Genomic DNA, 17,780 nt, shown 5'->3' with positions numbered 1-17,780 from the left:
TCGGACCTACAAACTTAAAGAGAAAGGTACCACGCATCTTGCGTCGGCTAGTGAAGGTGACTGCCCCGATGCAGCGCGTTACCGCTATTTTCATACATGCGGCACATTCAGGAATGTTCTGAACAAGAACACTCGAGGACAGCCGTGAATGATTTAAAAATTTACGTGCGGGAAACACTGCGTGCGCCCTGTACATAGTGTGTGCAACTAGTACGAAATGGTACGCGCGTGTTTTGTGACTGCTAACTACAGAGCACGATTGGTTCGAACATAAACTTAATGGTTTTATTTTCTTTTTCGTTGGATTCATTGTCTCCGGCGTGGTCTAGTGGCTAGGATATCTGGCTTTCACCCAGAAGGCCCGGGTTCAATTCCCGGCGTCGGAATGTTTTTTTTTTTTTTTTTTTTTTTATATTTTTAATATACAGGGTGATTTCGGTAACTTGATTGAAGTTTTAAAAATATTTTGGTGCATTTTAGGAAGACGAATCGAAACGAATAGGTTGTTTGGAGAAAGTCAGGCTATTTTTATTCTGTATTTTGCCCAATTAACTAATTATGATCAAATAATTTACTTTTGAAATATTCAATTTAGAGCAGAAAGTTATAATGACAAAGTTTTAGAGCGCCCTCAGAAACACCCAATTCAGCGGTTTTTATCAAGAAACCTCTATACTTCGTTTCAGCTTCGGTCCGAGCGCGGCCGATGTTATGAGCCGAAGGGCCAATCAAACACCGCAAAAAGCGCCGCGTCATGGCGTGCTCTCTGCACTTGATAGACTAGCCGGTGGAGGAGCACGCACAAAGAGACGGCGAATACCGGCTGGTCCTATCAACTGCAGAGAGCACGCCATGACGTTGTGCCTCTTTCGCTGTTGGATTGGCCCTTCGGCTCATAACATCGGCCGCGCTCGGACCGAAGCTGAAACGAAGTATAATACGGTTCGTTTTTCCGGGCTACAAAAAAAAAAAAAAAAAAAAAAAAAAAAAAGCCTTAATGCCTTAAATACAGTCTTGGGTAAGTTACTTTTAAAAAGTAATTCGTTACAAACACAGTTACTATCACAAAAAAGTTGCGAAGTTACCGTTACAGTTACCGGAACAAAAGAATAACTCGTTACAGTTACAGTTACTTTCAAAAAGTAACGACGCTACTTTTCAGTTCTATAACACAAAAAATTAGGAATAACTAGAAAACGCCCCTCACCAAGTTTTTTTGCATAAAATTAATAAAAAGTGCGCTTTTTACTTCATATTGTGACTTAGCAGCAGTTGCCTCTCAAAATTGGTGTGTGAAAGCTTCCCTCGTTTAATGGCGAACACGTGTCTGCTCTTGCTGAACAGGCGCCCAACTGGAGCCCTGGAAGGAATTGCATGGAGGCAAACGCGGACCCAGTACAAATGCCCTATCCTTGATAGCACTAGCACACAGGGGCGGATCCAAGGGGGGGGGGGGGGCGACGGGGGCGGCCCCCCCCCCCCCCCCCTCGAAATAAAGTCGCCCCCCCCCCCCTCCCCCTTCTCGGAGGGCAATTCGACATGGGTGGACCAACCGGTGCACACGAAAGAATGAGAGAATAGTATCCTTACAAATCCCCCCCCCCCCCCCCCCCCCCCCCAAACGGAGTACTGGATCCGCCCATGCTAGCACATTGCTGGCTCGTTGACGGTTTCGCTGGGTTCATAGAGTCCCTGAACATATTTCAGTTCGTACCCGGCGAGCCAGAAGCGAACCCCGAGCAAACAGCAGTAAATTTTGCCTCAACTGTTGACACCACGCCAGTGTAGTGGCGCAAAATCAAAATACGAAACATGCACATTGCGGAGTAGTGGCGCTAATTAAAATACCAAATATGCGCAGTGCCCTCCGCGTGTATAGTCGATTCACGGCTGATTCACCCGCTTAAAATGCGTTTGTGCAAAAAAAAAAAAAAAGAAGAAAAGAACACCGCAACATAGATAGTGCTTCAGATACTAAGATGTAAGTGTTCAGTCACAAAGTACAAGCGCGTGCGTAAAGATAACTACATTTTTTTTTCATCAAATCTACACGTGGCTATATTCAGGACGTGACTCGCGATAAAGAACCCGTATTCACAAGTTTGTGCAAGGCCAACTTGACACTCAAAATATCGGAACAGACAATTTGGAAAGTGCAAGGAAGAGTTAGATTGTACTCATTCAATTATATATTATTCATAAAAAGCTGGAAAGTAACGAGAAAAGTAAAGTCGTTACTTTCATCGTTACCTTAGAAAAAAGTAATCGAACTACAGTTACAAGTTACATTTTTTTAAAAGTAACTCGTTTCAGTTACAAGTTACCAAAAAGTAAAGAAAATTACAGTAACGTAACACTAGTAACGCGTTACTACCCAAGACTGCCTAAATATATATATATATATATAAAAACGCGAATTTGTCAACAGCGCTTAGTCAGCAGCTCTCTATTCAGCATGCAGGCCTAGTTTATTAAAGCCACGGCTGAGAGTGCTGTAATACAACGTGCACATGCGCAAAGTCGCACGTTTTTTACAGCGAAGCTGTATACCTCTACTAGCCAAGAAAGTTTTTGTGTCGTTGGCGTTGGGAACAAAAAACTCCCGGCGAACAATTGATGGCAAAACAGCATATCTTCCTTGAAATCAGGCATAGAGCATACAGCTCAGTATCCGTTTCAATAAAGAAAACCACAAAACAAGCATCAAGACCACATGATGGATGATAAGGCGCGTGCGCAAAATAGGAACACCCACCCACGCGTTCCGGTAAAGATTAGGTTTGCAGCTGCTTCAAAAGGGGTTGACGTCATTCGAAGCCCTCGTGTAAGTGCAAACCGCATAATGGATGATAACGGCACCTGCGAACAATGCGGCAAAGGGAAAAGAAACGGCAGTACAACCAGCGGCGGCGTGTAGCGACCGGCAGCGGCATTTCGTAGAGTGCAGTAGGCAATCGTTGCAGGTGATACCACAGCTTCGCTAACCAACCGCCTTTACAGCGTGGATTGGAGCCCCAGTTTTTTTCATATTTCGGGCACTTTTTTCGAAGCCCAGCCCATTAAAGAAAGGTGGTAAGGTATCTTGGTAAAAACCACTGAATTGGATTTTTCTGAGGACGCTCTACAACTTTGTCTTTGGAACTATTAGTCTAAATTGAATATTTCAAAAGTTAATTAAGTAATCTTAATTAATTAGTTAATTGCGCAAAATACAAAAAAAAAACTAGCCTGACTTCCTTCACACATTGAACAAACTTATTCGTTTGGTTTCGTCTTCTTAAAATGCACCAAACTATTTCTAAACCTTGGCTCAAGTTACGTGGAATACCCTGTGCAACTTCTTAAATGGTACCGCAATTTTTCGATATCTCTTTTGCAAAAATTAACCAAGCACCAAATAAAATGCTGGGAACCTAGGTACACTCGCTGCACTAACATCACGTAGGATAATCGAGGCATGTGGACAGTTCATTATAAAACAGTCATCACCAAAACGTATGGACAAAAGACGACACACACGACAGACGAGCGCTCACTCATAACTGATCGTTTATTTCTACGATTCATTTCATTCATTTGCTGATTCCTTGCAAGGGCATTAGATAAGGAGGGGGCTGGACGTAGTAAATGCTCTTTGAAAAACATATAACAAACAACAACAAAAAACACGTCCTCCCGCAAGTAAAGAAGAAAATCAGTAAACAAAACAGGTTTTAAAATATTTCTTTCTTCCTTTTCCCTCTTTTTTTTTTGCCCCCCTTTCCTTTTATAGGCGACGATAAGAAATGTAGAAATAGGATACACACCTATATCTGACACTAGATGGGAACAAAACAAAATTTAATTAAGACAAAATTTAATTGCGCCCAACAAAATGGACCAGATTTGAATTTCTAAAACCTTCGGGGTCAGTTGTTAACAAAATATAGTCGGGAAGATCGTTCGAGTGCACAATAGTAAGCGGTAAAAATTATGTATTAGGCCTGGTTCACATTTACAGCTAATCCGCTGCCGCCGAAGAGGATTCGGCCGCGGCAATGCACAGTGGACGCTACGCCCGGCGGCCGAATTCTTGCAGATTCGCCCGCCGATTCGCAAGTGTGAACCAGGCCTGAAAAGTGTCGGAATCGGATATCCGTCGGAAGTTGCGGAGGCGGCGAGATGATTGTGAGGGAAAATGTTAAAATGAACCTCTAACAATAATGGCCAGAAATATGTGACAGGCGCTTCTAGTTTACTTATCTGGCCCTACGTGGAGTATTCACCTTTAACTTTTATGCCGTGTGCAAATTCCCGCTAAAGCGGAATGTGTGCCGAATGAAAAAAAAAACAAAAAAACACAGTAACTTTAAAGGTAAAAAAGGGATGAGATAATGAGTGTTTGGCGGTTGCAACATACTGATAACTTTATCATCTCCCTTACCATTTCACGGCGATACTGCGATCAAAGGAGGAACACCGGAATTTCTAAACATATTCGCAGAAATCATCGCACGCATTTCTATAATTCTTTTAGTTGACTTGGAGTGCGATATACTTAGGTACCTTCAGATATAGCTGCGTTGTCAGTGAGTATAAGCATAAAATATATGCTAATGTTAGTGGTTGATTCTGTACAAGACGTATGTAAGGATGGATATCATACCCTAAGTATGGCAAATACTTCCAAATGGAATCCTTTTTGAGAAAACCGGTCTCAAAGTTGAGTTGCCTCGGCTGCTTTTACAGATTCATTCATCTTTTGAAATTTGGGCACACGCGCCTCGCCGGGGAACTTTTTGAAGACAGCCCAGTTCCCAACTATAGGCAGAATATAAAATGCAAGGCCTTCGAGCCCATCTGGTGCTATGGCAAATACTCCAGAATGAATCCTTTTTGAGAAAACCGGTCTCGATATGGGGGTGGTTCGGCTGCTTTTACATATTCGTTTATCTTTTGAACTTTGGGTACCCGGGCCTCGGTAAAGAACTTCTTGAAGACAATCCAGTTGCCAGCTAAAGGCGGAATATAAAATGCAGATCTCTCGACCCTATCCTGGTACTATGGCAAATACTCCAAATGAATCCTTTTTGAAAACACCGGTCTCAAAGTGGGGACTGTTCGGCTGTTTGTACGCATTCGTTCATATTTTGAAATTAGGGCACCCACGCCTCGCGGTAGGGAACTTTTTCAGGACAACCCAGTTTTAAGGCGGAATATAAAATGCAGATCCCTCGACCCCATCCTGGTACTATGGCAAATACTCCAAAATAAATTCCTTTTGAGAAAACTGGTCTCAAAGTGGGGTTGGTTGTCTGTTTTTACGCATTTGTTCTTTTGAAATTTAGGCACAAGCGCCTTATCCAGGAACTTTTTGAGGTATGCCGAGAACTTAACTGGTGCATGAAGTACAAAATTTATTGCCCTCGACTATAAGCTACTGCTATGGCAAAGTTTCTAAAATGAGCCATCTTTGAGTGTTTTCGTCGATCGTCACCAACTTCATTCAACGCGGTCGTGTACTCGCTCAGAAAGAACCACTGAGCCCGCGAAGCCATTGTATCACCTGCTAGCAAGGCGAAACCGGTCGTGAAACTCTATTACGGGTTTTTGTCATCGCTCTATGGTCACTGGGACGATGTAGAAAAAGCCTCCGTGACTAGATATTGAGAAATCACAATGCTTACAAAAAATTATTTACTTTTTTTTTATCATACAATTTCTAACCTCACGTCGAGCCTAGTATGCCTTTGCCCATAACAACGGCCCTAACAACGGCTTGTTTGGAGCGGAGCGCCATGTTGTGACGTCATCACTTACGGGGTCAGTTGTCTTTAGTGTCCACCGTTACACAGCCAAGCAAGAGCCATATAAACAAACGCAAAAAAAAAAGACGATTTGTGCAGTTAGTTGTTGCGCGAGCAGTTTGGCGAGGTTGGTTCCCTCCGAGTCCGCGAACCTGGCGGACGTCACCAGACCAGGAAAATGCAACCATAGAACGGGCTTTAAAATCTCGATAACCGTGGTACGACAGGTCCGCGTACCTATTTCATTACGTTTGTTCAGGTGACTCACAACAATCCACACTTCCGCGGACTTGTCCCCGGATATGTTCCTATGGTCCGCGGACCAGCTCTTGAGCTTTGCAGGGTTTTTTCGCCTGGAACATGGCGGATTCAAACCGCAGGAAATGCGACGTCACCAATTTTGTAAGAACTTGTCCGGGGACAAGTCCGCCGTGTGAATATACCTTTAAGCTGCCTCTTGTTATCCGATCGAGCTCACGCACGTCTTCAGCTTTTCCCTTTATAAGCCGCCACAAGGCCGCCATTGAACTATTTGATGGACAGAGAAAGTATAATATCTACAGAAACGACAGGCAGGATAGGAGTGGTGGTGGTATATTAATTGCAGAAGCAAATCAGGTAGAGCCATTTTGTGTAAATATGATTAGCTGTTTACAAATAATTTGGGTGTGTGTTTGTCATAATCACAACAAATGGATTTTGGGAGTTTGCTATGAATCATCCTCTAGCTCATCCACGTTCATGAGAGCACTGCATGACTCATTATATACCGTAATTACGCAATTTCCCAGTTCTCCGATATTTCTTTTAGGTGACTTTAATTAACCTTCAATTGTGTGGACAAGGAGCAATCTGTCTACAACCACGTCTTCATCCGAATGTAATGACTTTGTTAAGTTAAACTTTGCTTAGATTTTAACTTCACGCAATCAGTCACTCAACCTACGAGAGTGACCCCGTCATCAGCGGATGTTTTGGATATTGTTATGTCAAACCATCGAGATCTTGTTTCACCTGTTTTACAACTACCAGGATTTAGTGATCGTTGTTTATTGCATTTTAATGTTAAAGCTGCAGTGCCAAAACCATCCATTCGCACAAAACAAATTTGAGATTATACCAAAGCTGACTTCCATAGAATTAACAATAAACTAGCAACATTTCTGGATAATCTTGTGGCGGGGGTCCGACACAAATCATTTGAAGAAAATTGGCAGTTGTTTCAAAACAAAGTCAAATCACTTACCAACCTGTACATTCCCCTAAGGACAGTTTTTGAGAATTCCCAGTCAACGTGGTTTAACAGAGCCCTCAAACGTCTCTCAAATAAAAACAAGCAAACTATTATTTCGTGGTTGTTCACAACATGTGAACGTTGTTCACAACATGTGAACAACGTTGGACAAAATATCGCACTGCAGCTGGGGCATACAAAAACGTAATTGACAATGTAAAGTTTAATTTTTTTTTTTTTGCGTAGTCTACCGAAAATGTTTATTAACAATCTCAAACAATTTTTAAATGTTATATCTGAAAAATCGAATTCTTCAGTCGTGCTAAAAACTGAGAGCGGCGCTAGTATGCCGCTAGAACCGTGCGCTAATATTTTGAATACCGTTTTTGCTTAATCATTCTCACGTGGTAATAGCCAAGAATGCCCAGTACTACGTAGTTCTAAGTTTTTGCCCATGTACCCCATTCTGCTTGATTGTGATTTGGTTCAACATGTCATTGAGGGGTTAAAGTTGTCATCTTCTGCAGAAATGGGTTGTAGGAATTCTACGTTTAAAAAAACAACATACCAAAGTATATTCATCAATCATACTAACCAAACTGTTTGATCAATCTATGCAAGAATTTGTTCTCCATTTAGAATGGAAAATAGGGAAGGTGATTCCCGTTTACAAAACAGGTGACAAATATTCCCCTCTCACTTGTCGGTCGATTGCCATTACCAGTGCTCCCTGCAAAATTCTTGAACATATATTTTTTCACCTTGTCAATTTCTTGGAACTTAAAAGCTTTTTTAACCCATCTCAACATGGTTTTCGAAAGTCATTTTGAAATGAAATTCAACTTTTATCACTCACTCATGATCTCCATTCAATTTTAGACCGAGGATCCCGGACTGACTGCATATTTTTGGACTTTGCCCAAGCTTTCAATAAAGTATCTCATAAACTTCTGATTCTTAAACTATCAAAGCTTAATATAGACTCTAACATTCCCGCATGGATTCAATCTTTCTGAACCAACCGCTCTTAATTCGTAACAGTCAATAATTCCAGCTCTTCTCTCGCAACCGTTGGTTCCGGGGTTCCACAGGGATCTGTCTTAAGACCACTATTACTTTTAATTCATGTTAATAACCTTCCACTTAACATCTCCTCTTCAATATGTTTATTTGCTGATGGCTGTGTAATTTACCGAGAAATAATGCCCCATAGTGGCAGCTGTGTGCTCCAGCCTGATAGTAACCATGTGTCACTTATTTCTGTGAGCTTTAATTCTAACAAGTATAAATCTATTCGTGTGTCCCGTTAGTCCTATGAAAATCCAAATTACCTTCTTAATCGAGCTAACTTAGAAGTAGATACACCCTACATATATTTAGGTGTGCACTTAACTACAACCTTTCATGGAAAACTCCTATTCAGTACATCGCGTCCAATGATGTTCGCATGTTAGGTGACCTCAGGCATACTTTTTCACAAGCACCTGTTGAATTGAATTGAATTTTGTATAAAGCCCTAATTCGACCCAAATTACAATATGCAGCATGGATCTGGGATCTCGGTCATGCCTTCCTCATTGATGCATTCGAAGCCATCCAAAACAGATCTGTCGGTTTCATACTCACTAATTATCACTACACAGCTAGTGTCACTAATATGAAATCAACCTTATCTCTCCCACCCTTCTTTCAACGTCAGAAAAATTCACGCCTCTCCTTATTTCGTAAAATTAATTTTCATAATTCTATACTACGAGAAAAATCAATTCTACGCCCACTTTACGACGATAAAACAATTATTGCAAAGGTGCAAGCGAGCTTGACACGAATGACGAAAATAATCCCTGGAGAGGGGGATTCTTTTCGTCTCCCATTTTACGTTTCTTCACGTCTTGATCGTCAACACAAGGTTGGCATGCCAAGCGCTAACACAACTACATTTCATTCATCCTCTCTTTCTCGTACATCACAAGAATAACACCACCTTCCCCGTTCAAATCCTTCCATCACGGACTTGGAGCATTTTAAATCTTCGTTAATTAACCCTGTTGTTGACGAGTGTGTCTAGACTGTATTTTCTTTTTTATCCTAATGTGTTCCTGATTGTTTTCATTTTATTACTATATTGTTGCTCTCTCCCTCCGTAATGCCTTCGGGCAATGAGGGAACAAGAAAGAAAGAAATACATAAAATTAGTGTGACCCAGACACCTCCCACGCAGATTTTGATGCTGGTGCGATTATTCAGACAGAATGTTGATAAAAAGTTATATTCCGTTCCACGGACGCAGCCTGAAATATGAAGCGTAGGAGACGTTCCCATTTAATAATGTGATCTGCGCAGGAACACCGAGCATGGAAAGAATGGCCATGCTCCAAATCGCATGTTCAATCTAAACTTTTTTTTTGACGAGATGTGTAATTTTTTACTCGCCCGGTGTCTCAGCGCATATGGCTTTTTTTTTGGTCCCACCTTTACTTGTAGCTTGTATTGCCAAAACATTGCCCCCCCCCCCCCCCCCTTTCCAATAAAAAAAAAGAAAGCTTTTTTATTTTATTTTTTTAGAGGGGAATTGCGTTTTGCGCTGGGACATCATTCATGCGGAGCATGATAGTCAGCGTCCCAGCGCACATCGCAGGTGACAGGTTTTAAAGAGCGCTCTGCACGTCCTTATCCTCGGGGCTGTCCGGGTATACTGCCGTGATTGGTTATATCCGCGATCTCGGCGGAAAAGAGTATGCCCGTGCTGTTTTTCTTCTTTTTTTTTTTTCATTTTATTTTTTAGAGTGAGCGGTTTTCTTCCCCTTCGGTGCGCCGTTCTGATTGGGTTCGCCTCCTTGCGGAGTAGTAGCGGCAAGAGCGGCGTGGACAGCGCACGCCGCAGCCGCGGTTGCTCTCGGCCTGGATTGTGGCCGCCTGTGCACAGGAAGAGATCAGCGGGCAAATCCCGTCTTGGGAGCGGAGATCCCGGCAGCCCCAGCATCCGCAATTTCCTCGATGCGCTGTCTTCTGGAAATTGAAATATCGTTCTGCGACTCCCCGGGCTCCCCGGGCGCGTGAACCCGTCGTCGGCGCTGCTCTGTTTCCGCTCGTGCCTGCGTGTGTGCCTGCTTAATCCGTTCGCTGGATGGGTCCGGTCCGCCACGGGATTGCCTCCTTGTTTTCTCGCCGCCCGACCGTGTTTGCGCTGCGTCTGCGACCGGGGGCTCTCGATCCCGCCGGTGCACCTTGCTTTTCGCGGCAACCTTTGTCGAGGAACGGGGAAACGGCCACGAGCAGGGGAGTGGGGGGACGCGTGGACGACGGACGACTCGGCGCTCGTGCCTGGTCTGGATCGAGGGGAGTCCAAGGGAGCGATTCAATTGGCTTCACCCTAATTGGCTTCAGCCTCCCCTCGTGCACGGCTGCCGACCGTTATATTGAAATGTTCACTTTACGAGGGTTTTCGCTGTCTTGATATGGAAGCGTAGATTTTGACGTTGGAGAATTGGTTACTGCATGAGAGACCGGTTTCCAGGATAAAGCGAGGGGCACTTTGTTCGCGTTGAGAAGGATATTAAAATTAGCTGATTCAGATACTAAACTTATTGCCTCTAAAAGTTTTGATAGACCTGTGTTAGAATACGCCAGTTCAGTGTGGCGTCCTTACACGCAAAATGGTATTCTCAGGCTTGAAAGTATTCAGAAACTAGCTGCTCAGTTTATTTTTAATAATTTTCGTACAGAAACCTCATCTACAAAACTGCTTCTCAGGACGCAGCTTCAGCCGTTGCAAACAAGAGCAAAATTTGATACATTAAAAATACTGTATAATACCCTATGCAAATCGAAAGCTCTAGCTACTTAGAATCATTATCGACAGGGTCCCGACGCCTAAACCATACTAGAGCGCTAAAACAATACAGGTTTAAGAATGACTGTTTTAGATATCATTTCTTTCCTCGGGCAATTCAAGATTGGAATGAGGTATCAAACGATATTGTCATCATTACACCTGTTGAAAATGTTATTACTGCTGTGGAAATTTTCCTTGCCTGAGTTTATTATTATTATTTTTTGTTTCTATTTATGACTGTACTTTTTTTTGCCTTCTGTTGTATCCACTCCTACTAAGCCTCCTTGAGTGGAGTCAGTAATATTTCCAAATAAATAAATAAAAATAATCGTCGACGTGCGCTCATAGATTTTTTAGATTTTTAGCGGCAACAGAAGCGACTGCGACGAGTGTTATCGCGTTCAACTGACACGCTGTACTAAGCTACTATTGCTGTCTCATTCTAGTCCCCGTCATGTGACCTGTATGCATTTGGTGTAATAAAAACCAGTTATTGATTGATTGATTGATTATTTAACAAGTTTCTTACGTGCAGGTTACGGAAGACAAGCTTATTACGCATAGCACACGGAAACCAAACCATTGTGACGTAGCAAGAAGTCCAGTGAAAAAAAAAAAAGTATTCCCCCACCTTTCTTTTCTCACTGGGGGAAAAAAATACTGTTGGACACTGAGTTCCACCTTTCACATGTGGGTAATTCCATCTCAAATTTACTGCAAGAAAAAAATAAAAAGATGGGTTTTTATAAAATTTTGGAAAGCCTATAATATATGTTGGTGGAAAATGTGTGGCTAGAACAAACCTGCAAATTAGAACAACGGGAATAGTTTTGTTCTTGAGTTTTGGGCTTCGAAAGTACAGAAGGTACGTCTTGCGATTTTCGCAGATTCCACTAGTGACACATTTTGGAGTCTCGCAACGGTTAGATAATCTTTTTTTCACAACAATGATAACTTTTTTTACTGCTTTGATACTTTGTATAGAAGGGTTAAAGTTCAATAGAAGTGTTTTTTTTTTTATAAAATAACAATTCTTGAATCTTACACCCTTCACAATAATGGGCCAAGTTTGAATCGAACTAGGTTTCGATGTACAATTATTTAAGGCAGAAGACACATATCAAATGAAAGATTTATCGAGGCATATCTAAAATTATACTATTGTTAATTTAAGTTCAGCTTATATAGAAGAAACAACACTGTAAACAAGAGAAGGAAAGCTAAAAGTGGAAAATGCAATGTCATTATAAAAAATACGTATTTTATTTTCTTTCAGCTTTTTTTTATATAAAAAGCTTTATGTGTGCTCAATAAAAATATTTTGACTTATACGGTTTTGTCATATTAAGCAGTGCGTTTGAAAAGGAAACATATTTGCACCTCCATTCTACGACGCATGTCTGTCATTTCGTTTTTCAGTTAAATTTTATTTATTTTTGTAACATGATCATAGTTTTTATTGGTTCTCGAGTCCACACACAGTTCGGCAAAGCTTATACATCTATAGTACATTTATAGTAATAGGGTAAGGGGGTCTTCCGCACGTTCAGTTTGCTTTGTAAACTACAGAAATCGAATCTGTCTTAAATAATGTTTAAGCGTTGTTATATGAGACTAACAGACGTATATAGGACGTTTTAAAAACTTTCTGTGAGTTCATAGAGCACTTGTGGGGGAAAACATTTCAAAGCGACGACCCGCCAAGCACGTCAATAAGCGTGCATGAATTTTTTATTTCTCAAACAACTTCTTTCACACGATAGTTAAACTAGGCTTGTTCAAACCTCCGAATCTCCGTCTTCACTATTGGCACTTTTATGTTTGCGAAACCAAACGTACGTTCCAAATCTCGTAGAATGACATGAGGTGAAACTATCATTTCTGATAGCATTGCGCCGCTTCGGCGCTTGCTTTCGCTTTTCTGCAACGTGCATGTCATCCCTGATTTCACCTCTTTTGTATTTTTTTTCTTGCTGAGATATAAGTTCCTTCAAGGCTCTCGTAACCTGCATTGGCTATTTTTCTTCGACGGAAATTGGGAACGGGAAGGTGATCCACGGGCCGAGCGGGACATATACATGCCGCCAACCTTTTTAACTTGTCGCATCCCCTTTTTAGATAGCTGTTGTGATTGTTTATTTCGTACAGACAGAGTCACTATCAACATTAGAAACGACTACCATATGACGATCCATGCACGTAATAGAAAGAAAGAAGCTACAGACAACCTGTGATTACCAGGAAACGGCTACCAAAGCTAAAGCTCATGTGTCGCCGCCTTCGAGAGCGGCAGCCTTTCCCTTTCGTTTTGCTTCTCTGGCAGGTTCTATGCTGTCCATATAGCTGGTACCCCATCTCAGTTTGTTAGACAGTTAACCAAACTGAGAGAGGGAGCAACTACTCTTTGCCTGGCAGCAATATTAAGTGTGAGCGACCAAGAATTCAGTTTTGAGAACATTAAGAGACTTTGCCATTTGTGTTAACCCAACTAAGTAGTGCGTTTTGCTGAACTGTAAGATGTGTCCAAAGAGCAGGGTTGAAGGTATTAACAAAAGAAAGTAACGAAATACGTTAATCGTTACCCCCAAGCAGAAGAAACGCGTTACCAACCTACTTTACCTTAACATAAAAGGAACGCGTTACCGTTACCGTTACCGATAAAAAGTAACGCACGTTACTTTTGCGTTCCTTTCTTCATTATTAATTAACAAGTTTTACTGCTTTGACGGTACAGGTATGCATAAGTGCCATATTTCAAGAAACATTACATTCATGCAGAAGATGATCATAAATATTTTACCTCTTTTACGGTTTCACCTAAATACTCACGAGAAAAAACGGAAACAAAAACGCAAAAAGTACTAAAAACTTCACATGGCTTGGCGCCTAAAAACACAAAAACAGTTGAAGTGTATTTGTTTTTAGTTTTCAAAGAAGTAACGAGTAACGTAACTACGTTACCCGTTACTTAAAAAAAGTAACGTGAATACGTTACCCGTTACTGTTATGAAAAAAGTAACGAGTACGTAAGAAATGGTTTAACCTCGGAATCGTTGTCAATGAAGAAAGACGAATAAATCAAAGTAGCTTTGTGGGAATCTAGCGGACTTCTAAAGAACCAAATGGGAAGTAACGCATTTTGCAATGCGCTCAGCAAGTGCGTAATCAAGTACTTCCCCCATTAATTCATCCGACATGCTCATCGGCTTGCTATCAGCTCAGAAAAGTCGCGTCTCAAGGCTCGTATACCTTCGTATTGCATTTTGGTTTTGCGGAAGACTTGAGCGTCGTTCTTCCCCGAGTGGTACAATACTTTCATTGGGAGAACCAAATCGTGTCTATCTTCACCTGCGTCGCTACAACGGTGCGCCAAATCTACAGCTTCGGAGTTGTCAGCGACGACATCGTGCGCAATACAGCACACACACTGTTCGCTCTGCGCACAGTTGAAGAGTGGCTGGAAGAAAACATTCCGATATTTCCTCAATTTGTCCACATCTCCGATAGTGAGGCTAGGCATTTCAAAAGTAGGTTTCAACTGTACGAGATGGCGAAAAGACAAGAGGTGACCAAACTAATTTTTGTAAGCTACTGGACACGGCAAAAGTGCCTGTAAAGGCATGAGGAGAGTTCCCAAGCACCAAGCCTCCTTGCACAACCTCAGGTCGTTAAAACTGGAAACAATTGGAAGTGCTGATGATTTTTCTCGTGTAGTGGCCCCAAAGTGCCTGGAATTGTACTCTTCAAAAGTGAAGTAGCATGCCTCGCCCAATACTGTGACACAGAGAAAAGATAATGGAATTTTTTGAGTCTTGTGACAAACCTTCAATCCTGTCACTTGTGGATGAAGGCTCAAAATAGAAACGGGTCTTTCAGGGTTGTGATAAAAAATGAAAAAAAAAGCGAATCCTCAGGAGTAATGTTAACCTTACTTAAAATCACTTTTTCTTTATCACCATAAACGTAACTGTGAGCTTACATTGCTAAAATGCTATGTATTCTTATGCAATTGCCCCGTTTATCTGTATTCTTTTGTTATTGCCTCAAATAAAAAGGAAGTCAAGAAGTTTTAAACGAGCCTCGCCAGTATACGTGAAAATGCGACTGCATGAAAGAAGCAAAATTTCAATTTCGGCCCGCTAGGTTTCTGACAATAATTTATCTCGCCCTTTCATTGCCTGACATAGAAGTTTTTAAAACTTAATTTTTTATGTTTGTTAAATAGAAGAATACGTTTCAATAAGTTTATTCAAAGAAAAGTTGTGAATCTTAAGATTTGATAAGTGAACTGGACATGTGCATGATTTTTTTTATTATAACATACCACCACTCATGCCTTACTTTTACTAAATGGCACTTGAGGTATATCTTACATACTACGGCCCATGTTGCCATAATATATATATATATATGTAAAAGATTTGGCAACGGCCCATCTTTTCACCTTTGAATGGAGGTAAAACTATGTCTTCTTTTCAAACTCACAGCTTAATATGACAAAACCATATATGTCTAAATAATTTTATTGCATGTATAAGAATACATAGAAAACTTTACATACAAACAAATAGAAAAAATAGGTATGTTTTAAACGACGTTCAATTTTGGATTTTTAGCATTTTTCATGTTTATTGGTATTGTTTATTTCATATAAACACTACCTAAATTAACAATATTATAATTCTTAAAATGGCTTAGATACAACCTTTCATTTTATAGGTTCCTTATGCCTTAAATAATTGTACATCGAAAGCTAGCTTGATTCAAACTTGGCCTATGATTGTCAAAAGTGTAAAATTCAAAATCTTCTTTATATATATATATATAAAAAAAAAAAAAAAAAAAAAAAAAAACTTCTAGAGCTTTACCCTTCTATGCAAAGTCTTCAAGCAGTAAAAAAAAAAGTTATAACTGTCGGGAAAATAAGACTAAACGTTTCGAGACTTCAAATGGTGTCACTCGTGAAAACTGCAAATATGGCAAGATGTACCTTCTGCCCTTTCGAAGCCAAAAACTCAAGAACAAAAAACGCTCCGTAGTTCTATTTTGCAGTTTCGTTCTAGTCACACATTTTCCCCCAACATATATTTTTTTCAGTATTTTTTCAGGACCCATAATTTTTTCTTGCACGATTTCAGATGAAATGAATGTCACATGCGCAGTTTCACAGCGCATGTGACATTTTTAAATCAGAACCTTTTTGGAGTTTGAAATTATGTAAGCCCCCTCCTTTGATACAATTTATAATATGAATGGCTTAACTTACCATACATATCAAGTGATGGTTAGTTTTCGCCGTGTTCTGTAAAAAAATACACGCGCGAATTTTTCCCGTTTCTTGTTTTGTTTGCGCGGTATTTTGCAATGAGCATAAATAACTTCCAGTTCGCTAAAGCAAGGTGTACTACCCCGCACTGTACTACGACAGCGGATAGCAATAATATGTGTCTTGAGATCTTAGGCTAACATTCCAAAACTGCGACATGTGCGTTACGACATTGAACGGATCTCATGCACTGCAAGGCATCATACCTATATAGTCAACCCAGACTTTTGGATGACTATGCTTTGCTACCGGACTCTCGTCGTTTTTATCGGGTGACTACTATCAGTTCGGCCGCCCAGTGAGATTGGGACGATTGGGCAGTGGTTGCGTATGACTCCCCACGAGAGGAAGGACAGACGTGGAGTTCAATCGTTCGCATAAACTGCACGGACTCCTCGACCGCGCAATGCGCGACGAACTGTCTCGGCAGACCGTCCCGTCCATCGAAGGGGCCCCCTTTCCTCCGGTGGAGCGCGACAGGGGCGCGTCGGGGGCCGCGAGAGGCCGCCGTGTCGGCCGGCAGCTCGGTCCCTCCGCGCGGCCGTAAACCCGGCGTGGGGAAGGGGACCCCGGTTACTGCCTGCCGCGCGGACTCCCGGCCGGTGCCAGCAAGAGCAAGACGAACGGAAGGAGCGAAGATCGAGCGCAGGAAATCTCTTCCGAGGCGCTGAATGCGAAAAGTTTCTCAATCCAATTACTCTCCGCGGCGACCAGATGTAAAGCCACAGCATCTGACGCTTTCCCACGTCCCGGCTCCCTATATAAGGGAAAGATGTCGCTGCGGCTTGCCGCTTTGTTGTGGGGACATGTCGTCCGTCGGCAGCACGGGGGCGGCGCGTCCGGACCCGGTGGCAGGCACCGCTGTCCACGGTGAGCTGCGCAGACTCGGCTTCCCCCTTCTCCCTCCCTCGTGGCACGGGCTCTTCGTGGCCACTGAACTCTGCGCGCGTCTGCCTGGATTGCCGATTAAGGCCAGCGTGGCTTGTGTTTTGGATAAAAGAAGGTTCGAGCGCGCTGATATATTCACCGACGCCCTCATATTTAGTCACGTTCCGTCGATCGAGCTGTCATTGACTATGGATAGTCCGTACATGTCCGCGTGTATCTTTCCCTGAGAGCACGCGAAGAGCAGATCGCGGCGAAGGGCGAGGTCTTGATTCAAAAACGACAGCTGCGTTGTGGCACAGTGTCTCAGCGTAGATCGGATTTCTAGGAGTGTTGTACTATGTTTTACCTGTCCTTGTCCGTCGATCAGTGAATGTTGTTCATGAGCTCTGGGGAGAAGGGTGTACGGGTATTTATAAGACAGCTCTTTAGAAAAAGGAAAAACAAAGTTTATCCGAGGGTACGCATCGACTTTGCCAGGAGCACAATAGCCCGCAGCTAACGAACGAGGAGGTACAAAACAAAGTTTGCCTAAAAAAATGCAATCAACGACCACCGTGCAAAAACCCCTCACGCTCGCTCTCCCAGTGCATACCGCATTTGCCTCGTTATTGTTGAGGCGCTGTCTGTAGATCTCAAAGGTGAGCTGTCATCGTGCTCTTTATGGGAAGTAGGGCATTGTGGCAGCGCAGTCGTACTGAGCTAATGCGCAGA

General features: G+C 42.1%; 1 non-coding gene across 1 annotated transcript; it reads left to right on the top strand.

The window, feature by feature from the left end:
• Window positions 1–314: 314 nt before the first annotated feature.
• Trnae-uuc lies at window positions 315–386 on the top strand. Its single transcript has one exon. It is a non-coding gene; the product is annotated as a tRNA-Glu (tRNA).
• The last annotated feature ends 17,394 nt before the right edge of the window (window positions 387–17,780 follow it).

This window comes from Ixodes scapularis, unplaced genomic scaffold (assembly GCF_016920785.2).
Source record: "Ixodes scapularis isolate PalLabHiFi unplaced genomic scaffold, ASM1692078v2 PGA_scaffold9__187_contigs__length_104089568, whole genome shotgun sequence".
Taxonomy (NCBI): Eukaryota; Metazoa; Arthropoda; class Arachnida; order Ixodida; family Ixodidae; genus Ixodes; species Ixodes scapularis.
The sequence above is the reverse complement of the archived record's forward strand: the minus strand, read 5'-3'. Positions and strand labels throughout refer to the sequence as shown.